The 26,112-nt window shown below is 37.8% G+C and overlaps 86 pseudogenes; all 86 read left to right on the forward strand.

Moving 5' to 3' along the window:
• The first annotated feature begins 56 nt into the window (after positions 1-56).
• On the forward strand, positions 57-175 carry LOC140566452 (5S ribosomal RNA; annotated as a pseudogene).
• Positions 176-360: 185 nt separating this feature from the next.
• Positions 361-479, forward strand: LOC140571253 (5S ribosomal RNA; annotated as a pseudogene).
• Positions 480-664: 185 nt separating this feature from the next.
• On the forward strand, positions 665-783 carry LOC140567670 (5S ribosomal RNA; annotated as a pseudogene).
• Positions 784-968: 185 nt separating this feature from the next.
• Positions 969-1,087, forward strand: LOC140570363 (5S ribosomal RNA; annotated as a pseudogene).
• Positions 1,088-1,272: 185 nt separating this feature from the next.
• Positions 1,273-1,391, forward strand: LOC140567961 (5S ribosomal RNA; annotated as a pseudogene).
• A 185-nt stretch (positions 1,392-1,576) lies between these two features.
• Positions 1,577-1,695, forward strand: LOC140571026 (5S ribosomal RNA; annotated as a pseudogene).
• A 186-nt stretch (positions 1,696-1,881) lies between these two features.
• Positions 1,882-2,000, forward strand: LOC140568368 (5S ribosomal RNA; annotated as a pseudogene).
• A 185-nt stretch (positions 2,001-2,185) lies between these two features.
• Positions 2,186-2,304, forward strand: LOC140566396 (5S ribosomal RNA; annotated as a pseudogene).
• Positions 2,305-2,489: 185 nt separating this feature from the next.
• Positions 2,490-2,608, forward strand: LOC140572480 (5S ribosomal RNA; annotated as a pseudogene).
• Positions 2,609-2,793: 185 nt separating this feature from the next.
• Positions 2,794-2,912, forward strand: LOC140567851 (5S ribosomal RNA; annotated as a pseudogene).
• Positions 2,913-3,097: 185 nt separating this feature from the next.
• On the forward strand, positions 3,098-3,216 carry LOC140571027 (5S ribosomal RNA; annotated as a pseudogene).
• Positions 3,217-3,401: 185 nt separating this feature from the next.
• LOC140567135 (5S ribosomal RNA) lies at positions 3,402-3,520 on the forward strand (annotated as a pseudogene).
• Positions 3,521-3,705: 185 nt separating this feature from the next.
• Positions 3,706-3,824, forward strand: LOC140571264 (5S ribosomal RNA; annotated as a pseudogene).
• A 185-nt stretch (positions 3,825-4,009) lies between these two features.
• Positions 4,010-4,128, forward strand: LOC140567285 (5S ribosomal RNA; annotated as a pseudogene).
• Positions 4,129-4,313: 185 nt separating this feature from the next.
• LOC140571725 (5S ribosomal RNA) lies at positions 4,314-4,432 on the forward strand (annotated as a pseudogene).
• A 186-nt stretch (positions 4,433-4,618) lies between these two features.
• LOC140571276 (5S ribosomal RNA) lies at positions 4,619-4,737 on the forward strand (annotated as a pseudogene).
• Positions 4,738-4,922: 185 nt separating this feature from the next.
• On the forward strand, positions 4,923-5,041 carry LOC140566050 (5S ribosomal RNA; annotated as a pseudogene).
• A 185-nt stretch (positions 5,042-5,226) lies between these two features.
• On the forward strand, positions 5,227-5,345 carry LOC140568313 (5S ribosomal RNA; annotated as a pseudogene).
• Positions 5,346-5,530: 185 nt separating this feature from the next.
• On the forward strand, positions 5,531-5,649 carry LOC140571288 (5S ribosomal RNA; annotated as a pseudogene).
• Positions 5,650-5,834: 185 nt separating this feature from the next.
• LOC140566859 (5S ribosomal RNA) lies at positions 5,835-5,953 on the forward strand (annotated as a pseudogene).
• Positions 5,954-6,138: 185 nt separating this feature from the next.
• On the forward strand, positions 6,139-6,257 carry LOC140571028 (5S ribosomal RNA; annotated as a pseudogene).
• A 185-nt stretch (positions 6,258-6,442) lies between these two features.
• LOC140567136 (5S ribosomal RNA) lies at positions 6,443-6,561 on the forward strand (annotated as a pseudogene).
• A 185-nt stretch (positions 6,562-6,746) lies between these two features.
• Positions 6,747-6,865, forward strand: LOC140571300 (5S ribosomal RNA; annotated as a pseudogene).
• A 185-nt stretch (positions 6,866-7,050) lies between these two features.
• LOC140567286 (5S ribosomal RNA) lies at positions 7,051-7,169 on the forward strand (annotated as a pseudogene).
• Positions 7,170-7,354: 185 nt separating this feature from the next.
• On the forward strand, positions 7,355-7,473 carry LOC140571726 (5S ribosomal RNA; annotated as a pseudogene).
• Positions 7,474-7,659: 186 nt separating this feature from the next.
• On the forward strand, positions 7,660-7,778 carry LOC140571311 (5S ribosomal RNA; annotated as a pseudogene).
• A 185-nt stretch (positions 7,779-7,963) lies between these two features.
• LOC140571452 (5S ribosomal RNA) lies at positions 7,964-8,082 on the forward strand (annotated as a pseudogene).
• Positions 8,083-8,267: 185 nt separating this feature from the next.
• LOC140568314 (5S ribosomal RNA) lies at positions 8,268-8,386 on the forward strand (annotated as a pseudogene).
• A 185-nt stretch (positions 8,387-8,571) lies between these two features.
• Positions 8,572-8,690, forward strand: LOC140571322 (5S ribosomal RNA; annotated as a pseudogene).
• Positions 8,691-8,875: 185 nt separating this feature from the next.
• LOC140567287 (5S ribosomal RNA) lies at positions 8,876-8,994 on the forward strand (annotated as a pseudogene).
• A 185-nt stretch (positions 8,995-9,179) lies between these two features.
• Positions 9,180-9,298, forward strand: LOC140571727 (5S ribosomal RNA; annotated as a pseudogene).
• A 186-nt stretch (positions 9,299-9,484) lies between these two features.
• On the forward strand, positions 9,485-9,603 carry LOC140571334 (5S ribosomal RNA; annotated as a pseudogene).
• A 185-nt stretch (positions 9,604-9,788) lies between these two features.
• Positions 9,789-9,907, forward strand: LOC140571453 (5S ribosomal RNA; annotated as a pseudogene).
• A 185-nt stretch (positions 9,908-10,092) lies between these two features.
• Positions 10,093-10,211, forward strand: LOC140568315 (5S ribosomal RNA; annotated as a pseudogene).
• A 185-nt stretch (positions 10,212-10,396) lies between these two features.
• LOC140566065 (5S ribosomal RNA) lies at positions 10,397-10,515 on the forward strand (annotated as a pseudogene).
• A 185-nt stretch (positions 10,516-10,700) lies between these two features.
• Positions 10,701-10,819, forward strand: LOC140571309 (5S ribosomal RNA; annotated as a pseudogene).
• Positions 10,820-11,004: 185 nt separating this feature from the next.
• LOC140571432 (5S ribosomal RNA) lies at positions 11,005-11,123 on the forward strand (annotated as a pseudogene).
• Positions 11,124-11,308: 185 nt separating this feature from the next.
• On the forward strand, positions 11,309-11,427 carry LOC140566671 (5S ribosomal RNA; annotated as a pseudogene).
• Positions 11,428-11,612: 185 nt separating this feature from the next.
• LOC140568025 (5S ribosomal RNA) lies at positions 11,613-11,731 on the forward strand (annotated as a pseudogene).
• A 185-nt stretch (positions 11,732-11,916) lies between these two features.
• On the forward strand, positions 11,917-12,025 carry LOC140568384 (5S ribosomal RNA; annotated as a pseudogene).
• A 185-nt stretch (positions 12,026-12,210) lies between these two features.
• LOC140572290 (5S ribosomal RNA) lies at positions 12,211-12,329 on the forward strand (annotated as a pseudogene).
• Positions 12,330-12,514: 185 nt separating this feature from the next.
• Positions 12,515-12,633, forward strand: LOC140572727 (5S ribosomal RNA; annotated as a pseudogene).
• A 185-nt stretch (positions 12,634-12,818) lies between these two features.
• On the forward strand, positions 12,819-12,937 carry LOC140571346 (5S ribosomal RNA; annotated as a pseudogene).
• A 185-nt stretch (positions 12,938-13,122) lies between these two features.
• Positions 13,123-13,241, forward strand: LOC140568195 (5S ribosomal RNA; annotated as a pseudogene).
• Positions 13,242-13,426: 185 nt separating this feature from the next.
• On the forward strand, positions 13,427-13,545 carry LOC140571454 (5S ribosomal RNA; annotated as a pseudogene).
• Positions 13,546-13,730: 185 nt separating this feature from the next.
• LOC140568317 (5S ribosomal RNA) lies at positions 13,731-13,849 on the forward strand (annotated as a pseudogene).
• A 185-nt stretch (positions 13,850-14,034) lies between these two features.
• On the forward strand, positions 14,035-14,153 carry LOC140566078 (5S ribosomal RNA; annotated as a pseudogene).
• Positions 14,154-14,338: 185 nt separating this feature from the next.
• On the forward strand, positions 14,339-14,457 carry LOC140567801 (5S ribosomal RNA; annotated as a pseudogene).
• A 185-nt stretch (positions 14,458-14,642) lies between these two features.
• LOC140571455 (5S ribosomal RNA) lies at positions 14,643-14,761 on the forward strand (annotated as a pseudogene).
• A 185-nt stretch (positions 14,762-14,946) lies between these two features.
• LOC140568318 (5S ribosomal RNA) lies at positions 14,947-15,065 on the forward strand (annotated as a pseudogene).
• A 185-nt stretch (positions 15,066-15,250) lies between these two features.
• On the forward strand, positions 15,251-15,369 carry LOC140572109 (5S ribosomal RNA; annotated as a pseudogene).
• A 185-nt stretch (positions 15,370-15,554) lies between these two features.
• LOC140571433 (5S ribosomal RNA) lies at positions 15,555-15,673 on the forward strand (annotated as a pseudogene).
• A 185-nt stretch (positions 15,674-15,858) lies between these two features.
• LOC140566672 (5S ribosomal RNA) lies at positions 15,859-15,977 on the forward strand (annotated as a pseudogene).
• Positions 15,978-16,162: 185 nt separating this feature from the next.
• LOC140568026 (5S ribosomal RNA) lies at positions 16,163-16,281 on the forward strand (annotated as a pseudogene).
• A 185-nt stretch (positions 16,282-16,466) lies between these two features.
• LOC140568385 (5S ribosomal RNA) lies at positions 16,467-16,575 on the forward strand (annotated as a pseudogene).
• A 185-nt stretch (positions 16,576-16,760) lies between these two features.
• LOC140572292 (5S ribosomal RNA) lies at positions 16,761-16,879 on the forward strand (annotated as a pseudogene).
• A 185-nt stretch (positions 16,880-17,064) lies between these two features.
• On the forward strand, positions 17,065-17,183 carry LOC140572318 (5S ribosomal RNA; annotated as a pseudogene).
• Positions 17,184-17,368: 185 nt separating this feature from the next.
• On the forward strand, positions 17,369-17,487 carry LOC140571358 (5S ribosomal RNA; annotated as a pseudogene).
• Positions 17,488-17,672: 185 nt separating this feature from the next.
• Positions 17,673-17,791, forward strand: LOC140567802 (5S ribosomal RNA; annotated as a pseudogene).
• Positions 17,792-17,976: 185 nt separating this feature from the next.
• On the forward strand, positions 17,977-18,095 carry LOC140571370 (5S ribosomal RNA; annotated as a pseudogene).
• A 185-nt stretch (positions 18,096-18,280) lies between these two features.
• On the forward strand, positions 18,281-18,399 carry LOC140571457 (5S ribosomal RNA; annotated as a pseudogene).
• A 185-nt stretch (positions 18,400-18,584) lies between these two features.
• On the forward strand, positions 18,585-18,703 carry LOC140568320 (5S ribosomal RNA; annotated as a pseudogene).
• Positions 18,704-18,888: 185 nt separating this feature from the next.
• On the forward strand, positions 18,889-19,007 carry LOC140566089 (5S ribosomal RNA; annotated as a pseudogene).
• Positions 19,008-19,192: 185 nt separating this feature from the next.
• LOC140571381 (5S ribosomal RNA) lies at positions 19,193-19,311 on the forward strand (annotated as a pseudogene).
• A 185-nt stretch (positions 19,312-19,496) lies between these two features.
• On the forward strand, positions 19,497-19,615 carry LOC140571030 (5S ribosomal RNA; annotated as a pseudogene).
• Positions 19,616-19,800: 185 nt separating this feature from the next.
• LOC140566673 (5S ribosomal RNA) lies at positions 19,801-19,919 on the forward strand (annotated as a pseudogene).
• A 185-nt stretch (positions 19,920-20,104) lies between these two features.
• On the forward strand, positions 20,105-20,223 carry LOC140568027 (5S ribosomal RNA; annotated as a pseudogene).
• A 185-nt stretch (positions 20,224-20,408) lies between these two features.
• LOC140568387 (5S ribosomal RNA) lies at positions 20,409-20,517 on the forward strand (annotated as a pseudogene).
• Positions 20,518-20,702: 185 nt separating this feature from the next.
• On the forward strand, positions 20,703-20,821 carry LOC140566975 (5S ribosomal RNA; annotated as a pseudogene).
• A 185-nt stretch (positions 20,822-21,006) lies between these two features.
• On the forward strand, positions 21,007-21,125 carry LOC140567288 (5S ribosomal RNA; annotated as a pseudogene).
• Positions 21,126-21,310: 185 nt separating this feature from the next.
• On the forward strand, positions 21,311-21,429 carry LOC140573192 (5S ribosomal RNA; annotated as a pseudogene).
• Positions 21,430-21,614: 185 nt separating this feature from the next.
• Positions 21,615-21,733, forward strand: LOC140566867 (5S ribosomal RNA; annotated as a pseudogene).
• A 185-nt stretch (positions 21,734-21,918) lies between these two features.
• Positions 21,919-22,037, forward strand: LOC140571031 (5S ribosomal RNA; annotated as a pseudogene).
• A 185-nt stretch (positions 22,038-22,222) lies between these two features.
• LOC140568009 (5S ribosomal RNA) lies at positions 22,223-22,341 on the forward strand (annotated as a pseudogene).
• A 185-nt stretch (positions 22,342-22,526) lies between these two features.
• LOC140568029 (5S ribosomal RNA) lies at positions 22,527-22,645 on the forward strand (annotated as a pseudogene).
• Positions 22,646-22,830: 185 nt separating this feature from the next.
• Positions 22,831-22,939, forward strand: LOC140568388 (5S ribosomal RNA; annotated as a pseudogene).
• Positions 22,940-23,124: 185 nt separating this feature from the next.
• On the forward strand, positions 23,125-23,243 carry LOC140572293 (5S ribosomal RNA; annotated as a pseudogene).
• Positions 23,244-23,428: 185 nt separating this feature from the next.
• Positions 23,429-23,547, forward strand: LOC140568354 (5S ribosomal RNA; annotated as a pseudogene).
• A 185-nt stretch (positions 23,548-23,732) lies between these two features.
• LOC140573203 (5S ribosomal RNA) lies at positions 23,733-23,851 on the forward strand (annotated as a pseudogene).
• A 185-nt stretch (positions 23,852-24,036) lies between these two features.
• Positions 24,037-24,155, forward strand: LOC140571966 (5S ribosomal RNA; annotated as a pseudogene).
• A 185-nt stretch (positions 24,156-24,340) lies between these two features.
• LOC140571032 (5S ribosomal RNA) lies at positions 24,341-24,459 on the forward strand (annotated as a pseudogene).
• Positions 24,460-24,644: 185 nt separating this feature from the next.
• Positions 24,645-24,763, forward strand: LOC140572529 (5S ribosomal RNA; annotated as a pseudogene).
• A 185-nt stretch (positions 24,764-24,948) lies between these two features.
• Positions 24,949-25,067, forward strand: LOC140571967 (5S ribosomal RNA; annotated as a pseudogene).
• A 183-nt stretch (positions 25,068-25,250) lies between these two features.
• LOC140571878 (5S ribosomal RNA) lies at positions 25,251-25,369 on the forward strand (annotated as a pseudogene).
• Positions 25,370-25,554: 185 nt separating this feature from the next.
• Positions 25,555-25,673, forward strand: LOC140572147 (5S ribosomal RNA; annotated as a pseudogene).
• Positions 25,674-25,858: 185 nt separating this feature from the next.
• Positions 25,859-25,977, forward strand: LOC140572396 (5S ribosomal RNA; annotated as a pseudogene).
• Positions 25,978-26,112: the final 135 nt, after the last annotated feature.

A 26,112-nucleotide genomic window follows, 5' to 3' on the forward strand; every position in this document is an offset into this window, starting at 1 on the left:
AAACAAATATGGTCTTATCTATGAAATTTGAATCCTCTAGTTTGCAAGGTTCTTCTGCTTACGGCCATTCCACCCTAAGAACGCCTGATCTCGTCTGATCTCAGAAGCTACCTAGGGTTGGGCCTGGTTAGTACTTGAATGGGAGACTGTCTGGGAATACCAGGTGTTATAAGCTTTTCCAGTCCTGCAAACAATTAAAGCTTACATTTCCATGTTATTTACATCTTTTGCACACATTTGTAGTTGAAACTCTTTTGTGATGTAAATTTTGATGTGTTGAAATGGAATGCTTTTTCTTGGTTTTGAACAAATATGGTCTTATCTATGAAATTTGAATCCTCTAGTTTGCAAGGTTCTTCTGCTTACGGCCATTCCACCCTTAGAACGCCTGATCTCGTCTGATCTCAGAAGCTACCTAGGGTTGGGCCTGGTTAGTACTTGAATGGGAGACTGTCTGGGAATACCAGGTGTTGTAAGCTTTTCCAGTCCTGCAAACAATTAAAGCTTACATTTCCATGTTATTTACATCTTTTGCACACATTTGTAGTTGAAACTCTTTTGTGATGTAAATTTTGATGTGTTGAAATGGAATGCTTTTTCTTGGTTTTGAACAAATATGGTCTTATCTATGAAATTTGAATCCTCTAGTTTGCAAGGTTCTTCTGCTTACGGCCATTCCACCCTTAGAACGCCTGATCTCGTCTGATCAAAGAAGCTACCTAGGGTTGGGCCTGGTTAGTACTTGAATGGGAGACTGAATGGGAATACCAGGTGTTGTAAGCTTTTCCAGTCCTGCAAACAATTAAAGCTTACATTTCCATGTTATTTACATATTTTGCACAAATTTGTAGTTGAAACTCTTTTGTGTTGTACATGTTGATGTGTTAAAATGGAATGCTTTTTCTTGATTTTGAACAAATATGGTCTTAGCTATGAAATTTGAATCCTCTAGTTTGCAAGGTTCTTCTGCTTACGGCCATTCCACCCTTAGAACGCCTGATCTCGTCTGATCTCAGAAGCTACCTAGGGTTGGGCCTGGTTAGTACTTGAATGGGAGACTGAATGGGAGTACCAGGTGTTGTAAGCTTTTCCAGTCCTGCAAACAATTAAAGCTTACATTTCCATGTTATTTACATATTTTGCACAAATTTGTAGTTGAAATTCTTTTGTGTTGTACATGTTGATGTGTTAAAATGGAATGCTTTTTCTTGATTTTGAACAAATATGGTCTTAGCTATGAAATTTGAATCCTCTAGTTTGCAAGGTTTTTCTGCTTACGGCCATTCCACCCTTAGATCGCCTGATCTCGTTTGATCTCAGAAGCGACCTAGGGTTGGGGCTGGTTAGTACTTGAATGGGAGACTGTCTGGGAATACCAGGTGTTATAAGCTTTTCCAGTCCTGCAAACAATTAAAGCTTACATTTCCATGTTATTTACATCTTTTGCACAAATTTGTAGTTGAAACTCTTTTGTGTTGTAAATGTTGATGTGTTAAAATGGAATGCTTTTTCTTGGTTTTGAACAAATATGGTCTTAGCTATGAAATTTGAATTCTCTAGTTTGCACGATTCATCTGCTTACGGCCATTCCACCCTTAGAACGCCTGATCTTGTCTGATCTCAGAAGCTACCTAGGGTTGGGCCTGGTTAGTACTTGAATGGGAGACTGTCTGGGAATACCAGGTGTTGTAAGCTTTTTCAATCCTGCAAACAATGAAAGCTTACATTTCCATGTTATTTACATCTTTTGCACAAATTTGAAGTTGAAACTCTTTTGTGTTGTAAATTTTGATGTGTTGAAATGGAATGTTTTTTCTTGGTTTTGAACAAATATGGTCTTATCTATGAAATTTGAATCCTCTAGTTTTTCAAGGTTCTTCTGCTTACGGCCATTCCACCCTTAGAATGGTTGATCTTGTCTGATCTCAGAAGCTAGCTAGGGTTGGGCCTGGTTAGTACTTGAATGGGAGACTGAATGGGAATACCAGGTGTAGTAAGCTTTTTCAATCCTGCAAACAAAGAAAGCTTACATTTCCATGTTATTTACATCTTTTGCACAAATTTGTAGTTGAAACTCTTTTGTGTTGTAAATGTTGATGTGTTAAAATGGAATGCTTTTTCTTGGTTTTGAACAAATATGGTCTTAGCTATGAAATTTGAATTCTCTAGTTTGCACGGTTCTTCTGTTTACGGCCATTCCACCCTTAGAACGCCTGATCTTGTCTGATCTCAGAAGCTACTTAGGATTGGGCCTGGTTAGTACTTGAATGGGAGACTGTCTGGGAATACCAGGTGTTGTAAGCTTTTTCAATCCTGCAAACAATGAAAGCTTACATTTCCATTTTTTTTTCATCTTTTGCACAAATTTGTATTTGAAACTCTTTTGTGTTGTAAATGTTGATGTGTTGAAATGGAATGCTTTTTCTTGATTTTAAACAAATATGGTCTTATCTATGAAATTTGAATCCTCTAGTTTGCAAGGTTCTTCTGCTTACGGCCATTCCACCCTTAGAACGCCTGATCTTGTCTGGTCTCAGAAGCTACCTAGGGTTGGGCCTGGTTAGTACTTGAATGGGAGACTGTCTGGGAATACCAGGTGTTGTAAGCTTTTCCAGTCCTGCAAACAATTAAAGCTTACATTTCCATGTTATTTACATCTTTTGCACAAATTTGTAGTTGAAACTCTTTTGTGTTGTACATGTTGATGTGTTAAAATGGAATGCTTTTTCTTGATTTTGAACAAATATGGTCTTAGCTATGAAATTTGAATCCTCTAGTTTGCAAGGTTCTTCTGCTTACGGCCATTCCACCCTTAGATCGCCTGATCTCGTCTGATCTCAGAAGCAACCTAGGGTTGGGGCTGGTTAGTACTTGAATGGGAGACTGTCTGGGAATACCAGGTGTTATAAGCTTTTCCAGTCCTGCAAACAATTAAAGCTTACATTTCCATGTTATTTACCTCTTTTGCACAAATTTGTAGTTGAAACTCTTTTGTGTTGTAAATTTTGATGTGTTGAAATGGAATGCTTTTTCTTGGTTTTGAACAAATATGGTCTTAGCTATGAAATTTGAATTCTCTAGTTTGCACGATTCATCTGCTTACGGCCATTCCACCCTTAGAACGCCTGATCTTGTCTGATCTCAGAAGCTACCTAGGGTTGGGCCTGGTTAGTACTTGAATGGGAGACTGTCTGGGAATACCAGGTGTTGTAAGCTTTTTCAATCCTGCAAACAATGAAAGCTTACGTTTCCATGTTACTTACATCTTTTGCACAAATTTGTAGTTGAAACTCTTTTGTGTTGTAAATTTTGATGTGTTGAAATGGAATGTATTTTCTTGGTTTTGAACAAATATGGTCTTAGCTATGAAATTTGAATTCTCTAGTTTGCATGGTTCTTCTGCTTAAGGCCATTCCACCCTTAGAATGCCTGATCTTGTCTGATCTCAGAAGCTACCTAGGGTTGGGCCTGGTTAGTACTTGAATGGGAGACTGTCTGGGAATACCAGGTGTTGTAAGCTTTTCCAGTCCTGCAAACAATTAAAGCTTACATTTCCATGTTATTTACATATTTTGCACAAATTTGTAGTTGAAACTCTTTTGTGTTGTAAATGTTGATGTGTTAAAATGGAATGCTTTTTCTTGATTTTGAACAAATATGGTCTTAGCTATGAAATTTGAATCCTCTAGTTTGCAAGGTTCTTCTGCTTACGGCCATTCCACCCTTAGAACGCCTGATCTCGTCTGATCTCAGAAGCTACCTAGGGTTGGGCCTGGTTAGTACTTGAATGGGAGACTGTCTGGGAATACCAGGTGTTGTAAGCTTTTCCAGTCCTGCAAACAATTAAAGCTTACATTTCCATGTTATTTACATCTTATGCACAAATTTGTAGTTGAAACTCTTTTGTGTTGTAAATTTTGATGTGTTGAAATGGAATGCTTTTTCTTGGTTTTGAACAAATATGGTCTTATCTATGAAATTTGAATCCTCTAGTTTGCAAGGTTCTTCTGCTTACGGCCATTCCACCCTTAGAATGCCTGATCTTGTCTGATCTCAGAAGCTAGCTAGGGTTGGGCCTGGTTAGTACTTGAATGGGAGACTGAATGGGAATACCAGGTGTAGTAAGCTTTTTCAATCCTGCAAACAAAGAAAGCTTACATTTCCATGTTATTTACATCTTTTGCACAAATTTGTAGTTGAAACTCTTTTGTGTTGTAAATGTTGATGTGTTAAAATGGAATGCTTTTTCTTGGTTTTGAACAAATATGGTCTTAGCTATGAAATTTGAATTCTCTAGTTTGCACGGTTCTTCTGTTTACGGCCATACCACCCTTAGAACGCCTGATCTTGTCTGATCTCAGAAGTTACTTAGGATTGGGCCTGGTTAGTACTTGAATGGGAGACTGTCTGGGAATACCAGGTGTTGTAAGCTTTTTCAAACATGCAAACAATGAAAGCTTACATTTCCATTTTTTTTTTCATCTTTTGCACAAATTTGTATTTGAAACTCTTTTGTGTTGTAAATGTTGATGTGTTGAAATGGAATGCTTTTTCTTGATTTTAAACAAATATGGTCTTATCTATGAAATTTGAATCCTCTAGTTTGCAAGGTTCTTCTGCTTACGGCCATTCCACCCTTAGAACGCCTGATCTCGTCTGATCTCAGAAGCTACCTAGGGTTGGGCCTGGTTAGTACTTGAATGGGAGACTGTCTGGGAATACCAGGTGTTGTAAGCTTTTCCAGTCCTGCAAACAATTTAAGCTTACATTTCCATGTTATTTACATCTTTTGCACACATTTGTAGTTGAAACTCTTTTGTGATGTAAATTTTGATGTGTTGAAATGGAATGCTTTTTCTTGGTTTTGAACAAATATGGTCTTATCTATGAAATTTGAATCCTCTAGTTTGCAAGGTTCTTCTGCTTACGGCCATTCCACCCTTAGAACGCCTGATCTCGTCTGATCTCAGAAGCTACCTAGAGTTGGGCCTGGTTAGTACTTGAATGGGAGACTGAATGGGAATACCAGGGGTTGTAAGCTTTTCCAGTCCTGCAAACAATTAAAGCTTACATTTCCATGTTATTTACATATTTTGCACAAATTTGTAGTTGAAACTCTTTTGTGTTGTACATGTTGATGTGTTAAAATGGAATGCTTTTTCTTGATTTTGAACAAATATGGTCTTAGCTATGAAATTTGAATCCTCTAGTTTACAAGGTTCTTCTGCTTACGGCCATTCCACCCTTAGATCGCCTGATCTCGTCTGATCTCAGAAGCGACCTCGGGTTGGGGCTGGTTAGTACTTGAATGGGAGACTGTCTGGGAATACCAGGTGTTATAAGCTTTTCCAGTCCTGCAAACAATTAAAGCTTACATTTCCATGTTATTTACATCTTTTGCACAAATTTGTAGTTGAAACTCTTTTGTGTTGTAAATGTTGATGTGTTAAAATGGAATGCTTTTTCTTGGTTTTGAACAAATATGGTCTTAGCTATGAAATTTGAATCCTCTAGTTTGCAAGGTTCTTCTGCTTACGGCCATTCCACCCTTAGAACGCCTGATCTCGTCTGATCTCAGAAGCTACCTAGGGTTGGGCCTGGTTAGTACTTGAATGGGAGACTGTCTGGGAATACCAGGTGTTGTAAGCTTTTCCAGTCCTGCAAACAATTAAAGCTTACATTTCCATGTTATTTACATCTTTTGCACAAATTTGTAGTTGAAACTCTTTTGTGTTGTACATGTTGATGTGTTAAAATGGAATGCTTTTTCTTGATTTTGAACAAATATGGTCTTAGCTATGAAATTTGAATCCTCTAGTTTGCAAGGTTCTTCTGCTTACGGCCATTCCACCCTTAGATCGCCTGATCTCGTCTGATCTCAGAAGCGACCTAGGGTTGGGGCTGGTTAGTACTTGAATGGGAGACTGTCTGGGAATACCAGGTGTTGTAAGCTTTTCCAGTCCTGCAAACAATTAAAGCTTACATTTCCATGTTATTTACCTCTTTTGCACAAATTTGTAGTTGAAACTCTTTTGTGTTGTAAATTTTGATGTGTTGAAATGGAATGCTTTTTCTTGGTTTTGAACAAATATGGTCTTAGCTATGAAATTTGAATTCTCTAGTTTGCACGATTCATCTGCTTACGGCCATTCCACCCTTAGAACGCCTGATCTTGTCTGATCTCAGAAGCTACCTAGGGTTGGGCCTGGTTAGTACTTGAATGGGAGACTGTCTGGGAATACCAGGTGTTGTAAGCTTTTTCAATCCTGCAAACAATGAAAGCTTACGTTTCCATGTTACTTACATCTTTTGCACAAATTTGTAGTTGAAACTCTTTTGTGTTGTAAATTTTGATGTGTTGAAATGGAATGTTTTTTCTTGGTTTTGAACAAATATGGTCTTAGCTATGAAATTTGAATTCTCTAGTTTGCATGGTTCTTCTGCTTAAGGCCATTCCACCCTTAGAATGCCTGATCTTGTCTGATCTCAGAAGCTACCTAGGGTTGGGCCTGGTTAGTACTTGAATGGGAGACTGTCTGGGAATACCAGGTGTTGTAAGCTTTTCCAGTCCTGCAAACAATTAAAGCTTACATTTCCATGTTATTTACATATTTTGCACAAATTTGTAGTTGAAACTCTTTTGTGTTGTAAATGTTGATGTGTTAAAATGGAATGCTTTTTCTTGATTTTGAACAAATATGGTCTTAGCTATGAAATTTGAATCCTCTAGTTTGCAAGGTTCTTCTGCTTACGGCCATTCCACCCTTAGAACGCCTGATCTCGTCTGATCTCAGAAGCTACCTAGGGTTGGGCCTGGTTAGTACTTGAATGGGAGACTGTCTGGGAATACCAGGTGTTGTAAGCTTTTCCAGTCCTGCAAACAATTAAAGCTTACATTTCCATGTTATTTACATCTTATGCACAAATTTGTAGTTGAAACTCTTTTGTGTTGTAAATTTTGATGTGTTGAAATGGAATGCTTTTTCTTGGTTTTGAACAAATATGGTCTTATCTATGAAATTTGAATCCTCTAGTTTGCAAGGTTCTTCTGCTTACGGCCATTCCACCCTTAGAATGCCTGATCTTGTCTGATCTCAGAAGCTAGCTAGGGTTGGGCCTGGTTAGTACTTGAATGGGAGACTGAATGGGAATACCAGGTGTAGTAAGCTTTTTCAATCCTGCAAACAAAGAAAGCTTACATTTCCATGTTATTTACATCTTTTGCACAAATTTGTAGTTGAAACTCTTTTGTGTTGTAAATGTTGATGTGTTAAAATGGAATGCTTTTTCTTGGTTTTGAACAAATATGGTCTTAGCTATGAAATTTGAATTCTCTAGTTTGCACGGTTCTTCTGTTTACGGCCATACCACCCTTAGAACGCCTGATCTTGTCTGATCTCAGAAGTTACTTAGGATTGGGCCTGGTTAGTACTTGAATGGGAGACTGTCTGGGAATACCAGGTGTTGTAAGCTTTTTCAAACATGCAAACAATGAAAGCTTACATTTCCATTTTTTTTTTCATCTTTTGCACAAATTTGTATTTGAAACTCTTTTGTGTTGTAAATGTTGATGTGTTGAAATGGAATGCTTTTTCTTGATTTTAAACAAATATGGTCTTATCTATGAAATTTGAATCCTCTAGTTTGCAAGGTTCTTCTGCTTACGGCCATTCCACCCTTAGAACGCCTGATCTCGTCTGATCTCAGAAGCTACCTAGGGTTGGGCCTGGTTAGTACTTGAATGGGAGACTGTCTGGGAATACCAGGTGTTGTAAGCTTTTCCAGTCCTGCAAACAATTTAAGCTTACATTTCCATGTTATTTACATCTTTTGCACACATTTGTAGTTGAAACTCTTTTGTGATGTAAATTTTGATGTGTTGAAATGGAATGCTTTTTCTTGGTTTTGAACAAATATGGTCTTATCTATGAAATTTGAATCCTCTAGTTTGCAAGGTTCTTCTGCTTACGGCCATTCCACCCTTAGAACGCCTGATCTCGTCTGATCTCAGAAGCTACCTAGGGTTGGGCCTGGTTAGTACTTGAATGGGAGACTGAATGGGAATACCAGGGGTTGTAAGCTTTTCCAGTCCTGCAAACAATTAAAGCTTACATTTCCATGTTATTTACATATTTTGCACAAATTTGTAGTTGAAACTCTTTTGTGTTGTACATGTTGATGTGTTAAAATTGAATGCTTTTTCTTGATTTTGAACAAATATGGTCTTAGCTATGAAATTTGAATCCTCTAGTTTACAAGGTTCTTCTGCTTACGGCCATTCCACCCTTAGATCGCCTGATCTCGTCTGATCTCAGAAGCGACCTCGGGTTGGGGCTGGTTAGTACTTGAATGGGAGACTGTCTGGGAATACCAGGTGTTATAAGCTTTTCCAGTCCTGCAAACAATTAAAGCTTACATTTCCATGTTATTTACATCTTTTGCACAAATTTGTAGTTGAAACTCTTTTGTGTTGTAAATGTTGATGTGTTAAAATGGAATGCTTTTTCTTGATTTTGAACAAATATGGTCTTAGCTATGAAATTTGAATCCTCTAGTTTGCAAGGTTCTTCTGCTTACGGCCATTCCACCCTTAGAACGCCTGATCTCGTCTGATCTCAGAAGCTACCTAGGGTTGGGCCTGGTTAGTACTTGAATGGGAGACTGTCTGGGAATACCAGGTGTTGTAAGCTTTTCCAGTCCTGCAAACAATTAAAGCTTACATTTCCATGTTATTTACATCTTATGCACAAATTTGTAGTTGAAACTCTTTTGTGTTGTAAATTTTGATGTGTTGAAATGGAATGCTTTTTCTTGGTTTTGAACAAATATGGTCTTATCTATGAAATTTGAATCCTCTAGTTTGCAAGGTTCTTCTGCTTACGGCCATTCCACCCTTAGAATGCCTGATCTTGTCTGATCTCAGAAGCTAGCTAGGGTTGGGCCTGGTTAGTACTTGAATGGGAGACTGAATGGGAATACCAGGTGTAGTAAGCTTTTTCAATCCTGCAAACAAAGAAAGCTTACATTTCCATGTTATTTACATCTTTTGCACAAATTTGTAGTTGAAACTCTTTTGTGTTGTAAATGTTGATGTGTTAAAATGGAATGCTTTTTCTTGGTTTTGAACAAATATGGTCTTAGCTATGAAATTTGAATTCTCTAGTTTGCACGGTTCTTCTGTTTACGGCCATACCACCCTTAGAACGCCTGATCTTGTCTGATCTCAGAAGTTACTTAGGATTGGGCCTGGTTAGTACTTGAATGGGAGACTGTCTGGGAATACCAGGTGTTGTAAGCTTTTTCAAACATGCAAACAATGAAAGCTTACATTTCCATTTTTTTTTTCATCTTTTGCACAAATTTGTATTTGAAACTCTTTTGTGTTGTAAATGTTGATGTGTTGAAATGGAATGCTTTTTCTTGATTTTAAACAAATATGGTCTTATCTATGAAATTTGAATCCTCTAGTTTGCAAGGTTCTTCTGCTTACGGCCATTCCACCCTTAGAACGCCTGATCTCGTCTGATCTCAGAAGCTACCTAGGGTTGGGCCTGGTTAGTACTTGAATGGGAGACTGTCTGGGAATACCAGGTGTTGTAAGCTTTTCCAGTCCTGCAAACAATTTAAGCTTACATTTCCATGTTATTTACATCTTTTGCACACATTTGTAGTTGAAACTCTTTTGTGATGTAAATTTTGATGTGTTGAAATGGAATGCTTTTTCTTGGTTTTGAACAAATATGGTCTTATCTATGAAATTTGAATCCTCTAGTTTGCAAGGTTCTTCTGCTTACGGCCATTCCACCCTTAGAACGCCTGATCTCGTCTGATCTCAGAAGCTACCTAGGGTTGGGCCTGGTTAGTACTTGAATGGGAGACTGAATGGGAATACCAGGGGTTGTAAGCTTTTCCAGTCCTGCAAACAATTAAAGCTTACATTTCCATGTTATTTACATATTTTGCACAAATTTGTAGTTGAAACTCTTTTGTGTTGTACATGTTGATGTGTTAAAATTGAATGCTTTTTCTTGATTTTGAACAAATATGGTCTTAGCTATGAAATTTGAATCCTCTAGTTTACAAGGTTCTTCTGCTTACGGCCATTCCACCCTTAGATCGCCTGATCTCGTCTGATCTCAGAAGCGACCTCGGGTTGGGGCTGGTTAGTACTTGAATGGGAGACTGTCTGGGAATACCAGGTGTTATAAGCTTTTCCAGTCCTGCAAACAATTAAAGCTTACATTTCCATGTTATTTACATCTTTTGCACAAATTTGTAGTTGAAACTCTTTTGTGTTGTAAATGTTGATGTGTTAAAATGGAATGCTTTTTCTTGGTTTTGAACAAATATGGTCTTAGCTATGAAATTTGAATTCTCTAGTTTGCACGGTTCTTCTGTTTACGGCCATTCCACCCTTAGAACGCCTGATCTCGTCTGATCTCAGAAGCTACCTAGGGTTGGGCCTGGTTAGTACTTGAATGGGAGACTGTCTGGGAATACCAGGTGTTGTAAGCTTTTCCAGTCCTGCAAAAAAAGAAAGCTTACATTTCCATGTTATTTACATCTTTTGCACAAATTTGTAGTTGAAACTCTTTTGTGTTGTAAATGTTGATGTGTTAAAATGGAATGATTTTTCTTGGTTTTGAACAAATATGGTCTTAGCTATGAAATTTGAATCCTCTAGTTTGCAAGGTTCTTCTGCTTACGGCCATTCCACCCTTAGAACGCCTGATCTCGTCTGATCTCAGAAGCTACCTAGGGTTGGGCCTGGTTAGTGCTTGAATGGGAGACTGTCTGGGAATACCAGGTGTTGTAAGCTTTTCCAGTCCTGCAAACAATTAAAGCTTACATTTCCATGTTATTTACATCTTTTGCACAAATTTGTAGTTGAAACTCTTTTGTGTTGTAAATTTTGATGTGTTGAAATGGAATGCTTTTTCTTGGTTTTGAACAAATATGGTCTTAGCTATGAAATTTGAATTCTCTAGTTTGCACGATTCATCTGCTTACGGCCATTCCACCCTTAGAACGCCTGATCTTGTCTGATCTCAGAAGCTACCTAGGGTTGGGCCTGATTAGTACTTGAATGGGAGACTGTCTGGGAATACCAGGTGTTGTAAGCTTTTTCAATCCTGCAAACAATGAAAGCTTACATTTCCATGTTATTTACATCTTTTGCACAAATTTGTAGTTGAAACTCTTTTGTGTTGTAAATTTTGATGTTTTGAAATGGAATGTTTTTTCTTGGTTTTGAACAAATATGGTCTTAGCTATGAAATTTGAATTCTCTAGTTTGCACAGCTCTTCTGCTTAAGGCCATTCCACCCTTAGAACGCCTGATCTCGTCTGATCTCAGAAGCTACCTAGGGTTGGGCCTGGTTAGTGCTTGAATGGGAGACTGTCTGGGAATACCAGGTGTTGTAAGCTTTTCCAGTCCTGCAAACAATTAAAGCTTACATTTCCATGTTATTTACATCTTTTGCACAAATTTGTAGTTGAAACTCTTTTGTGTTGTAAATTTTGATGTGTTGAAATGGAATGCTTTTTCTTGGTTTTGAACAAATATGGTCTTAGCTATGAAATTTGAATTCTCTAGTTTGCACGGTTCTTCTGCTTATGCCCATTCCACCCTTAGAATGCCTGATTTTGTCTGATCTCAGAAGCTACCTAGGGTTGGGCCTGGTTAGTACTTGAATTGGAGACTGTCTGTGAATACCAGGTGTTGTAAGCTTTTTCAATCCTGCAATCAATGAAAGCTTACATTTCCATTTTTTTTTCATCTTTTGCACAAATTTGTATTTGAAACTCTTTTGTGTTGTAAATGTTGATGTGTTGAAATGGAATGCTTTTTCTTGATTTTAAACAAATATGGTCTTTTCTATGAAATTTGAATCCTCTAGTTTGCAAGGTTCTTCTGCTTACGGCCATTCCACCCTTAGAACGTCTGATCTCAGAAGCTACCTAGGGTTGGGCCTGGTTAGTACTTGAATGGGAGACTGTCTGGGAATACCAGGTGTTGTAAGCTTTTCCAGTCCTGCAAACAATTAAAGCTTACATTTCCATGTTATTTACATCTTTTGCACAAATTTGTAGTTGAAACTCTTTTGTGTTGTAAATGTTGATGTGTTAAAATGGAATGCTTTTTCTTGGTTTTGAACAAATATGGTCTTAGCTATGAAATTTGAATCCTCTAGTTTGCAAGGTTCTTCTGCTTACGGCCATTCCACCCTTAGATCGCCTGATCTCGTCTGATCTCAGAAGCTACCTAGGGTTGGGCCTGGTTAGTACTTGAATGGGAGACTGTCTGGGAATACCAAGTGTTGTAAGCTTTTCCAGTCCTGCAAACAATTAAAGCTTACATTTCCATGTTATTTACATCTTTTGCACAAATTTGTAGTTGAAACTCTTTTGTGTTGTAAATGTTGATGTGTTAAAATGGAATGCTTTTTCTTGGTTTTGAACAAATATGGTCTTAGCTATGAAATTTGAATCCTCTAGTTTGCAAGGTTCTTCTGCTTACGGCCATTCCACCCTTAGAACGCCTGATGTCGTCTGATCTCAGAAGCTACCTAGGGTTGGGCCTGGTTAGTACTTGAATGGGAGACTGTCTGGGAATACCAGGTGTTGTAAGCTTTTCCAGTCCTGCAAACAATTAAAGCTTACATTTCCATGTTATTTACATATTTTGCACAAATTTGTAGTTGAAACTCTTTTGTGTTGTACATGTTGATGTGTTAAAATGGAATGCTTTTTCTTGATTTTGAACAAATATGGTCTTAGCTATGAAATTTGAATCCTCTAGTTTGCAAGGTTCTTCTGCTTACGGCCATTCCACCCTTAGAACGCCTGATCTCGTCTGATCTCAGAAGCTACCTAGGGTTGGGCCTGGTTAGTACTTGAATGGGAGACTGTCTGGGAATACCAGGTGTTGTAAGCTTTTCCAGTCCTGCAAACAATTAAAGCTTACATTTCCATGTTATTTACATCTTTTGCACAAATTTGTAGTTGAAACTCTTTTGTGTTGTAAATGTTGATGTGTTAAAACGGAATGCTTTTTCTTGGTTTTGAACAAATATGGTCTTAGCTATGAAATTTGAATTCTCTAGTTTGCACGGTTCTTCTGTTTACGGCCATTCCACCCTTAGAACGCCTGATCTTGTCTGATCTCAGAAGTTACTTAGGATTGGGCCTCTTTAGTACTTGAATGGGAGACTGTCTGGGAATACCAGGTGTTGTAAGCTTTTTCAAACATGCAAACAATGAAAGCTTACATTTCCATTTTTTTTTCATCTTTTGCACAAATTTGTATTTGAAACTCTTTTGTGTTGTAAATGTTGATGTGTTGAAATGGAATGCTTTTTCTTGATTTTAAACAAATATGGTCTTATCTATGAAATTTGAATCCTCTAGTTTGCAAGGTTCTTCTGCTTACGGCCATTCCACCCTTAGAACGCCTGATCTCGTCTGATCTCAGAAGCTACCTAGGGTTGGGCCTGGTTAGTACTTGAATGGGAGACTGAATGGGAATACCAGGGGTTGTAAGCTTTTCCAGTCCTGCAAACAATTAAAGCTTACATTTCCATGTTATTTACATATTTTGCACAAATTTGTAGTTGAAACTCTTTTGTGTTGTACATGTTGATGTGTTAAAATGGAATGCTTTTTCTTGATTTTGAACAAATATGGTCTTAGCTATGAAATTTGAATCCTCTAGTTTACAAGGTTCTTCTGCTTACGGCCATTCCACCCTTAGATCGCCTGATCTCGTCTGATCTCAGAAGCGACCTCGGGTTGGGGCTGGTTAGTACTTGAATGGGAGACTGTCTGGGAATACCAGGTGTTATAAGCTTTTCCAGTCCTGCAAACAATTAAAGCTTACATTTCCATGTTATTTACATCTTTTGCACAAATTTGTAGTTGAAACTCTTTTGTGTTGTAAATGTTGATGTGTTAAAATGGAATGCTTTTTCTTGGTTTTGAACAAATATGGTCTTAGCTATGAAATTTGAATTCTCTAGTTTGCACGGTTCTTCTGTTTACGGCCATTCCACCCTTAGAACGCCTGATCTCGTCTGATCTCAGAAGCTACCTAGGGTTGGGCCTGGTTAGTACTTGAATGGGAGACTGTCTGGGAATACCAGGTGTTGTAAGCTTTTCCAGTCCTGCAAACAATTAAAGCTTACATTTCCATGTTATTTACATCTTTTGCACAAATTTGTAGTTGAAACTCTTTTGTGTTGTAAATGTTGATGTGTTAAAACGGAATGCTTTTTCTTGGTTTTGAACAAATATGGTCTTAGCTATGAAATTTGAATTCTCTAGTTTGCACGGTTCTTCTGTTTACGGCCATTCCACCCTTAGAACGCCTGATCTTGTCTGATCTCAGAAGTTACTTAGGATTGGGCCTCGTTAGTACTTGAATGGGAGACTGTCTGGGAATACCAGGTGTTGTAAGCTTTTTCAAACATGCAAACAATGAAAGCTTACATTTCCATTTTTTTTTCATCTTTTGCACAAATTTGTATTTGAAACTCTTTTGTGTTGTAAATGTTGATGTGTTGAAATGGAATGCTTTTTCTTGATTTTAAACAAATATGGTCTTATCTATGAAATTTGAATCCTCTAGTTTGCAAGGTTCTTCTGCTTACGGCCATTCCACCCTTAGAACGCCTGATCTCGTCTGATCTCAGAAGCTACCTAGGGTTGGGCCTGGTTAGTACTTGAATGGGAGACTGAATGGGAATACCAGGGGTTGTAAGCTTTTCCAGTCCTGCAAACAATTAAAGCTTACATTTCCATGTTATTTACATATTTTGCACAAATTTGTAGTTGAAACTCTTTTGTGTTGTACATGTTGATGTGTTAAAATGGAATGCTTTTTCTTGATTTTGAACAAATATGGTCTTAGCTATGAAATTTGAATCCTCTAGTTTACAAGGTTCTTCTGCTTACGGCCATTCCACCCTTAGATCGCCTGATCTCGTCTGATCTCAGAAGCGACCTCGGGTTGGGGCTGGTTAGTACTTGAATGGGAGACTGTCTGGGAATACCAGGTGTTATAAGCTTTTCCAGTCCTGCAAACAATTAAAGCTTACATTTCCATGTTATTTACATCTTTTGCACAAATTTGTAGTTGAAACTCTTTTGTGTTGTAAATGTTGATGTGTTAAAATGGAATGCTTTTTCTTGGTTTTGAACAAATATGGTCTTAGCTATGAAATTTGAATTCTCTAGTTTGCACGGTTCTTCTGTTTACGGCCATTCCACCCTTAGAACGCCTGATCTCGTCTGATCTCAGAAGCTACCTAGGGTTGGGCCTGGTTAGTGCTTGAATGGGAGACTGTCTGGGAATACCAGGTGTTGTAAGCTTTTCCAGTCCTGCAAACAATTAAAGCTTACATTTCCATGTTATTTACATCTTTTGCACAAATTTGTAGTTGAAACTCTTTTGTGTTGTAAATTTTGATGTGTTGAAATGGAATGCTTTTTCTTGGTTTTGAACAAATATGGTCTTAGCTATGAAATTTGAATTCTCTAGTTTGCACGATTCATCTGCTTACGGCCATTCCACCCTTAGAACGCCTGATCTTGTCTGATCTCAGAAGCTACCTAGGGTTGGGCCTGATTAGTACTTGAATGGGAGACTGTCTGGGAATACCAGGTGTTGTAAGCTTTTTCAATTCTGCAAACAATGAAAGCTTACATTTCCATGTTATTTACATCTTTTGCACAAATTTGTAGTTGAAACTCTTTTGTGTTGTAAATTTTGATGTTTTGAAATGGAATGTTTTTTCTTGGTTTTGAACAAATATGGTCTTAGCTATGAAATTTGAATTCTCTAGTTTGCACAGCTCTTCTGCTTAAGGCCATTCCACCCTTAGAACGCCTGATCTCGTCTGATCTCAGAAGCTACCTAGGGTTGGGCCTGGTTAGTGCTTGAATGGGAGACTGTCTGGGAATACCAGGTGTTGTAAGCTTTTCCAGTCCTGCAAACAATTAAAGCTTACATTTCCATGTTATTTACATCTTTTGCACAAATTTGTAGTTGAAACTCTTTTGTGTTGTAAATTTTGATGTGTTGAAATGGAATGCTTTTTCTTGGTTTTGAACAAATATGGTCTTAGCTATGAAATTTGAATTCTCTAGTTTGCACGGTTCTTCTGCTTATGCCCATTCCACCCTTAGAATGCCTGATTTTGTCTGATCTCAGAAGCTACCTAGGGTTGGGCCTGGTTAGTACTTGAATTGGAGACTGTCTGTGAATACCAGGTGTTGTAAGCTTTTTCAATCCTGCAATCAATGAAAGCTTACATTTCCATTTTTTTTTCATCTTTTGCACAAATTTGTATTTGAAACTCTTTTGTGTTGTAAATGTTGATGTGTTGAAATGGAATGCTTTTTCTTGATTTTAAACAAATATGGTCTTTTCTATGAAATTTGAATCCTCTAGTTTGCAAGGTTCTTCTGCTTACGGCCATTCCACCCTTAGAACGTCTGATCTCAGAAGCTACCTAGGGTTGGGCCTGGTTAGTACTTGAATGGGAGACTGTCTGGGAATACCAGGTGTTGTAAGCTTTTCCAGTCCTGCAAACAATTAAAGCTTACATTTCCATGTTATTTACATCTTTTGCACAAATTTGTAGTTGAAACTCTTTTGTGTTGTAAATGTTGATGTGTTAAAATGGAATGCTTTTTCTTGGTTTTGAACAAATATGGTCTTAGCTATGAAATTTGAATCCTCTAGTTTGCAAGGTTCTTCTGCTTACGGCCATTCCACCCTTAGATCGCCTGATCTCGTCTGATCTCAGAAGCTACCTAGGGTTGGGCCTGGTTAGTACTTGAATGGGAGACTGTCTGGGAATACCAAGTGTTGTAAGCTTTTCCAGTCCTGCAAACAATTAAAGCTTACATTTCCATGTTATTTACATCTTTTGCACAAATTTGTAGTTGAAACTCTTTTGTGTTGTAAATGTTGATGTGTTAAAATGGAATGCTTTTTCTTGGTTTTGAACAAATATGGTCTTAGCTATGAAATTTGAATCCTCTAGTTTGCAAGGTTCTTCTGCTTACGGCCATTCCACCCTTAGAACGCCTGATATCGTCTGATCTCAGAAGCTACCTAGGGTTGGGCCTGGTTAGTACTTGAATGGGAGACTGTCTGGGAATACCAGGTGTTGTAAGCTTTTCCAGTCCTGCAAACAATTAAAGCTTACATTTCCATGTTATTTACATATTTTGCACAAATTTGTAGTTGAAACTCTTTTGTGTTGTACATGTTGATGTGTTAAAATGGAATGCTTTTTCTTGATTTTGAACAAATATGGTCTTAGCTATGAAATTTGAATCCTCTAGTTTGCAAGGTTCTTCTGCTTACGGCCATTCCACCCTTAGAACGCCTGATCTCGTCTGATCTCAGAAGCTACCTAGGGTTGGGCCTGGTTAGTACTTGAATGGGAGACTGTCTGGGAATACCAGGTGTTGTAAGCTTTTCCAGTCCTGCAAACAATTAAAGCTTACATTTCCATGTTATTTACATCTTTTGCACAAATTTGTAGTTGAAACTCTTTTGTGTTGTAAATGTTGATGTGTTAAAATGGAATGCTTTTTCTTGGTTTTGAACAAATATGGTCTTAGCTATGAAATTTGAATTCTCTAGTTTGCACGGTTCTTCTGTTTACGGCCATTCCACCCTTAGAACGCCTGATCTTGTCTGATCTCAGAAGTTACTTAGGATTGGGCCTCGTTAGTACTTGAATGGGAGACTGTCTGGGAATACCAGGTGTTGTAAGCTTTTTCAAACATGCAAACAATGAAAGCTTACATTTCCATTTTTTTTTCATCTTTTGCACAAATTTGTATTTGAAACTCTTTTGTGTTGTAAATGTTGATGTGTTGAAATGGAATGCTTTTTCTTGATTTTAAACAAATATGGTCTTATCTATGAAATTTGAATCCTCTAGTTTGCAAGGTTCTTCTGCTTACGGCCATTCCACCCTTAGAACGCCTGATCTCGTCTGATCTCAGAAGCTACCTAGGGTTGGGCCTGGTTAGTACTTGAATGGGAGACTGTCTGGGAATACCAGGTGTTGTAAGCTTTTCCAGTCCTGCAAACAATTAAAGCTTACATTTCCATGTTATTTACATCTTTTGCACACATTTGTAGTTGAAACTCTTTTGTGATGTAAATTTTGATGTGTTGAAATGGAATGCTTTTTCTTGGTTTTGAACAAATATGGTCTTATCTATGAAATTTGAATCCTCTAGTTTGCAAGGTTCTTCTGCTTACGGCCATTCCACCCTTAGAACGCCTGATCTCGTCTGATCTCAGAAGCTACCTAGGGTTGGGCCTGGTTAGTACTTGAATGGGAGACTGAATGGGAATACCAGGGGTTGTAAGCTTTTCCAGTCCTGCAAACAATTAAAGCTTACATTTCCATGTTATTTACATATTTTGCACAAATTTGTAGTTGAAACTCTTTTGTGTTGTACATGTTGATGTGTTAAAATGGAATGCTTTTTCTTGATTTTGAACAAATATGGTCTTAGCTATGAAATTTGAATCCTCTAGTTTACAAGGTTCTTCTGCTTACGGCCATTCCACCCTTAGATCGCCTGATCTCGTCTGATCTCAGAAGCGACCTCGGGTTGGGGCTGGTTAGTACTTGAATGGGAGACTGTCTGGGAATACCAGGTGTTATAAGCTTTTCCAGTCCTGCAAACAATTAAAGCTTACATTTCCATGTTATTTACATCTTTTGCACAAATTTGTAGTTGAAACTCTTTTGTGTTGTAAATGTTGATGTGTTAAAATGGAATGCTTTTTCTTGGTTTTGAACAAATATGGTCTTAGCTATGAAATTTGAATTCTCTAGTTTGCACGGTTCTTCTGTTTACGGCCATTCCACCCTTAGAACGCCTGATCTCGTCTGATCTCAGAAGCTACCTAGGGTTGGGCCTGGTTAGTACTTGAATGGGAGACTGTCTGGGAATACCAGGTGTTGTAAGCTTTTCCAGTCCTGCAAAAAAAGAAAGCTTACATTTCCATGTTATTTACATCTTTTGCACAAATTTGTAGTTGAAACTCTTTTGTGTTGTAAATGTTGATGTGTTAAAATGGAATGATTTTTCTTGGTTTTGAACAAATATGGTCTTAGCTATGAAATTTGAATCCTCTAGTTTGCAAGGTTCTTCTGCTTACGGCCATTCCACCCTTAGAACGCCTGATCTCGTCTGATCTCAGAAGCTACCTAGGGTTGGGCCTGGTTAGTACTTGAATGGGAGACTGTCTGGGAATACCAGGTGTTGTAAGCTTTTCCAGTCCTGCAAACAATTAAAGCTTACATTTCCATGTTATTTACATCTTTTGCACAAATTTGTAGTTGAAACTCTTTTGTGTTGTAAATTTTGATGTGTTGAAATGGAATGCTTTTTCTTGGTTTTGAACAAATATGGTCTTAGCTATGAAATTTGAATTCTCTAGTTTGCACGATTCATCTGCTTACGGCCATTCCACCCTTAGAACGCCTGATCTTGTCTGATCTCAGAAGCTACCTAGGGTTGGGCCTGGTTAGTACTTGAATGGGAGACTGTCTGGGAATACCAGGTGTTGTAAGCTTTTTCAATCCTGCAAACAATGAAAGCTTACATTTCCATGTTATTTACATCTTTTGCACAAATTTGTAGTTGAAACTCTTTTGTGTTGTAAATTTTGATGTTTTGAAATGGAATGTTTTTTCTTGGTTTTGAACAAATATGGTCTTAGCTATGAAATTTGAATTCTCTAGTTTGCACAGCTCTTCTGCTTAAGGCCATTCCACCCTTAGAACGCCTGATCTCGTCTGATCTCAGAAGCTACCTAGGGTTGGGCCTGGTTAGTGCTTGAATGGGAGACTGTCTGGGAATACCAGGTGTTGTAAGCTTTTCCAGTCCTGCAAACAATTAAAGCTTACATTTCCATGTTATTTACATCTTTTGCACAAATTTGTAGTTGAAACTCTTTTGTGTTGTAAATTTTGATGTGTTGAAATGGAATGCTTTTTCTTGGTTTTGAACAAATATGGTCTTAGCTATGAAATTTGAATTCTCTAGTTTGCACGGTTCTTCTGCTTATGCCCATTCCACCCTTAGAATGCCTGATTTTGTCTGATCTCAGAAGCTACCTAGGGTTGGGCCTGGTTAGTACTTGAATTGGAGACTGTCTGTGAATACCAGGTGTTGTAAGCTTTTTCAATCCTGCAATCAATGAAAGCTTACATTTCCATTTTTTTTTCATCTTTTGCACAAATTTGTATTTGAAACTCTTTTGTGTTGTAAATGTTGATGTGTTGAAATGGAATGCTTTTTCTTGATTTTAAACAAATATGGTCTTTTCTATGAAATTTGAATCCTCTAGTTTGCAAGGTTCTTCTGCTTACGGCCATTCCACCCTTAGAACGTCTGATCTCAGAAGCTACCTAGGGTTGGGCCTGGTTAGTACTTGAATGGGAGACTGTCTGGGAATACCAGGTGTTGTAAGCTTTTCCAGTCCTGCAAACAATTAAAGCTTACATTTCCATGTTATTTACATCTTTTGCACAAATTTGTAGTTGAAACTCTTTTGTGTTGTAAATGTTGATGTGTTAAAATGGAATGCTTTTTCTTGGTTTTGAACAAATATGGTCTTAGCTATGAAATTTGAATCCTCTAGTTTGCAAGGTTCTTCTGCTTACGGCCATTCCACCCTTAGATCGCCTGATCTAGTCTGATCTCAGAAGCTACCTAGGGTTGGGCCTGGTTAGTACTTGAATGGGAGACTGTCTGGGAATACCAAGTGTTGTAAGCTTTTCCAGTCCTGCAAACAATTAAAGCTTACATTTCCATGTTGTTTACATCTTTTGCACAAATTTGTAGTTGAAACTCTTTTGTGTTGTAAATTTTGATGTGTTGAAATGGAATGCTTTTTCTTGGTTTTGAACAAATATGGTCTTATCTATGAAATTTGAATCCTCTAGTTTGCAAGGTTCTTCTGCTTACGGCCATTCCACCCTTAGAATGCCTGATCTTGTCTGATCTCAGAAGCTAGCTAGGGTTGGGCCTGGTTAGTACTTGAATGGGAGACTGAATGGGAATACCAGGTGTAGTAAGCTTTTTCAATCCTGCAAACAAAGAAAGCTTACATTTCCATGTTATTTACATCTTTTGCACAAATTTGTAGTTGAAACTCTTTTGTGTTGTAAATGTTGATGTGTTGAAATGGAATGCTTTTTCTTGATTTTAAACAAATATGGTCTTATCTATGAAATTTGAATCCTCTAGTTTGCAAGCTTCTTCTGATTACGGCCATTCCACCCTTAGAACACCTGATCTCGTCTGATCTCAGAAGCTACCTAGGGTTGGGCCTGGTTAGTACTTGAATGGGAGACTGTCTGGGAATACCAGGTGTTGTAAGCTTTTCCAGTCCTGCAAACAATTAAAGCTTACATTTCCATGTTATTTACATCTTTTGCACACATTTGTAGTTGAAACTCTTTTGTGATGTAAATTTTGATGTGTTGAAATGGAATGCTTTTTCTTGGTTTTGAACAAATATGGTCTTATCTATGAAATTTGAATCCTCTAGTTTGCAAGGTTCTTCTGCTTACCGCCATTCCACCCTTAGAACGCCTGATCTCGTCTGATCTCAGAAGCTACCTAGGGTTGGGCCTGATTAGTACTTGAAAGGGAGACTGTCTGGGAATAGCAGGTGTTGTAAGCTTTTCCAGTCTTGCAAACAATTAAAGCTTACATTTCCATGTTATTTACATCTTTTGCACAAATTTGTAGTTGAAACTCTTTTGTGTTGTAAATTTTGATGTGTTGAAATGGAATGCTTTTTCTTGGTTTTGAACAAATATGGTCTTATCTATGAAATTTGAATTCTCTAGTTTGCACGATTCATCTGCTTACGGCCATTCCACCCTTAGAACGCCTGATCTTGTCTGATCTCAGAAGCTACCTAGGGTTGGGCCTGGTTAGTACTTGAATGGGAGACTGTCTGGGAATACCAGGTGTTGTAAGCTTTTTCAATCCTGCAAACAATGAAAGCTTACATTTCCATGTTATTTACATCTTTTGCACAAATTTGTAGTTGAAACTCTTTTGTGTTGTAAATTTTGATGTGTTGAAATGGAATGCTTTTTCTTGGTTTTGAACAAATATGGTCTTATCTATGAAATTTGAATCCTCTAGTTTGCAAGGTTCTTCTGCTTACGGCCATTCCACCCTTAGAACGCCTGATCTCGTCTGATCTCAGAAGCTTGCTAGGGTTGGGCCTGGTTAGTAATTGAATGGGAGACTGAATGGGAATACCAGGTGTAGTAAGCTTTTTCAATCCTGCAAACAAAGAAAGCTTACATTTCCATGTTATTTACATCTTTTGCACAAATTTGTAGTTGAAACTCTTTTGTGTTGTAAATTTTGATGTGTTGAAATGGAATGCTTTTTCTTGGTTTTGAACAAATATGGTCTTAGCTATGAAATTTGAATTCTCTAGTTTGCACGGTTCTTCTGCTTATGCCCATTCCACCCTTAGAATGCCTGATTTTGTCTGATCTCAGAAGCTACCTAGGGTTGGGCCTGGTTAGTACTTGAATTGGAGACTGTCTGTGAATACCAGGTGTTGTAAGCTTTTTCAATCCTGCAATCAATGAAAGCTTACATTTCCATTTTTTTTTCATCTTTTGCACAAATTTGTATTTGAAACTCTTTTGTGTTGTAAATGTTGATGTGTTGAAATGGAATGCTTTTTCTTGATTTTAAACAAATATGGTCTTTTCTATGAAATTTGAATCCTCTAGTTTGCAAGGTTCTTCTGCTTACGGCCATTCCACCCTTAGAACGTCTGATCTCAGAAGCTACCTAGGGTTGGGCCTGGTTAGTACTTGAATGGGAGACTGTCTGGGAATACCAGGTGTTGTAAGCTTTTCCAGTCCTGCAAACAATTAAAGCTTACATTTCCATGTTATTTACATCTTTTGCACAAATTTGTAGTTGAAACTCTTTTGTGTTGTAAATGTTGATGTGTTAAAATGGAATGCTTTTTCTTGGTTTTGAACAAATATGGTCTTAGCTATGAAATTTGAATCCTCTAGTTTGCAAGGTTCTTCTGCTTACGGCCATTCCACCCTTAGATCGCCTGATCTCGTCTGATCTCAGAAGCTACCTAGGGTTGGGCCTGGTTAGTACTTGAATGGGAGACTGTCTGGGAATACCAAGTGTTGTAAGCTTTTCCAGTCCTGCAAACAATTAAAGCTTACATTTCCATGTTATTTACATCTTTTGCACAAATTTGTAGTTGAAACTCTTTTGTGTTGTAAATTTTGATGTGTTGAAATGGAATGCTTTTTCTTGGTTTTGAACAAATATGGTCTTATCTATGAAATTTGAATCCTCTAGTTTGCAAGGTTCTTCTGCTTACGGCCATTCCACCCTTAGAATGCCTGATCTTGTCTGATCTCAGAAGCTAGCTAGGGTTGGGCCTCGTTAGTACTTGAATGGGAGACTGAATGGGAATACCAGGTGTAGTAAGCTTTTTCAATCCTGCAAACAAAGAAAGCTTACATTTCCATGTTATTTACATCTTTTGCACAAATTTGTAGTTGAAACTCTTTTGTGTTGTAAATGTTGATGTGTTGAAATGGAATGCTTTTTCTTGATTTTAAACAAATATGGTCTTATCTATGAAATTTGAATCCTCTAGTTTGCAAGCTTCTTCTGATTACGGCCATTCCACCCTTAGAACACCTGATCTCGTCTGATCTCAGAAGCTACCTAGGGTTGGGCCTGGTTAGTACTTGAATGGGAGACTGTCTGGGAATACCAGGTGTTGTAAGCTTTTCCAGTCCTGCAAACAATTAAAGCTTACATTTCCATGTTATTTACATCTTTTGCACACATTTGTAGTTGAAACTCTTTTGTGATGTAAATTTTGATGTGTTGAAATGGAATGCTTTTTCTTGGTTTTGAACAAATATGGTCTTATCTATGAAATTTGAATCCTCTAGTTTGCAAGGTTCTTCTGCTTACGGCCATTCCACCCTTAGAACGCCTGATCTCGTCTGATCTCAGAAGCTACCTAGGGTTGGGCCTGATTAGTACTTGAAAGGGAGACTGTCTGGGAATAGCAGGTGTTGTAAGCTTTTCCAGTCTTGCAAACAATTAAAGCTTACATTTCCATGTTATTTACATCTTTTGCACAAATTTGTAGTTGAAACTCTTTTGTGTTGTAAATTTTGATGTGTTGAAATGGAATGCTTTTTCTTGGTTTTGAACAAATATGGTCTTAGCTATGAAATTTGAATTCTCTAGTTTGCACGATTCATCTGCTTACGGCCATTCCACCCTTAGAACGCCTGATCTTGTCTGATCTCAGAAGCTACCTAGGGTTGGGCCTGGTTAGTACTTGAATGGGAGACTGTCTGGGAATACCAGGTGTTGTAAGCTTTTTCAATCCTGCAAACAATGAAAGCTTACATTTCCATGTTATTTACATCTTTTGCACAAATTTGTAGTTGAAACTCTTTTGTGTTGTAAATTTTGATGTGTTGAAATGGAATGCTTTTTCTTGGTTTTGAACAAATATGGTCTTATCTATGAAATTTGAATCCTCTAGTTTGCAAGGTTCTTCTGCTTACGGCCATTCCACCCTTAGAATGCCTGATCTCGTCTGATCTCAGGAGCTACCTAGGGTTGGGCCTGGTTAGTACTTGAATGGGAGACTGAATGGGAATACCAGGTGTTGTAAGCTTTTCCAGTCCTGCAAACAATTAAAGCTTACATTTCCATGTTATTTACATATTTTGCACAAATTTGTAGTTGAAACTCTTTTGTGTTGTAAATTTTGATGTGTTGAAATGGAATGCTTTTTCTTGGTTTTGAACAAATATGGTCTTATCTATGAAATTTGAATCCTCTAGTTAACAAGGTTCTTCTGCTTACGGCCATTCCACCCTTAGAACGCCTGATCTTGTCTGATCTCAGAAGCTAGCTAGGGTTGGGCCTGGTTAGTACTTGAATGGGAGACTGAATGGGAATACCAGGTGTTGTAAGCTTTTTCAATCCTGCAAACAAAGAAATCTTACATTTCCATGTTATTTACATCTTTTGCACAAATTTGTAGTTGAAACTCTTGTGTTGTAAATGTTGATGTGTTAAAATGGAATGCTTTTTCTTGATTTTGAACAAATATGGTCTTATCTATGAAATTTGAATCCTCTAGTTTGCAAGGTTCTTCTGCTTACGGCCATTCCACCCTTAGAACGCCTGCTCTCGTCTGATCTCAGAAGCTACCTAGGGTTGGGCCTGGTTAGTACTTGAATGGGAGACTGTCTGGGAATACCAGGTGTTGTAAGCTTTTTCAATCCTGCAAACAATGAAAGCTTACATTTCCATGTTATTTACATCTTTTGCACAAATTTGTAGTTGAAACTCTTTTGTGTTGTAAATTTTGATGTGTTGAAATGGAATGTTTTTTCTTGGTTTTGAACAAATATGGTCTTAGCTATGAAATTTGAATTCTCTAGTTTGCACGGTTCTTCTGCTTACGGCCATTCCACCCTTAGAATGCCTGATCTTGTCTGATCTCAGAAGCTACCTAGGGTTGGGCCTGGTTAGTACTTGAATGGGAGACTGTCTGGGAATACCAGGTGTTGTAAGCTTTTCCAGTCCTGCAAACAATTAAAGCTTACATTTCCATGTTATTTACATCTTTTGCACAAATTTGTAGTTGAAACTCTTTTGTGTTGTAAATTTTGATGTGTTGAAATGGAATGCTTTTTCTTTGTTTTAAACAAATATGGTCTTATCTATGAAATTTGAATCCTCTAGTTTGCAAGGTTCTTCTGCTTACGGCCATTCCACCCTTAGAACGCCTGATCTCATCTGATCTCAGAAGCTACCTAGGGTTGGGCCTGGTTAGTACTTGAATGGGAGACTGAATGGGAATACCAGGTGTTGTAAGCTTTTCCAATCCTGCAAACAATTAAAGCTTACATTTCCATGTTATTTACATATTTTGCACAAATTTGTAGTTAAAACTCTTTTGTGTTGTAAATGTTGATGTGTTAAAATGGAATGCTTTTTCTTGATTTTGAACAA

This window comes from Salminus brasiliensis, chromosome 11 (assembly GCF_030463535.1).
Source record: "Salminus brasiliensis chromosome 11, fSalBra1.hap2, whole genome shotgun sequence".
NCBI lineage: Eukaryota > Metazoa > Chordata > Actinopteri > Characiformes > Bryconidae > Salminus > Salminus brasiliensis.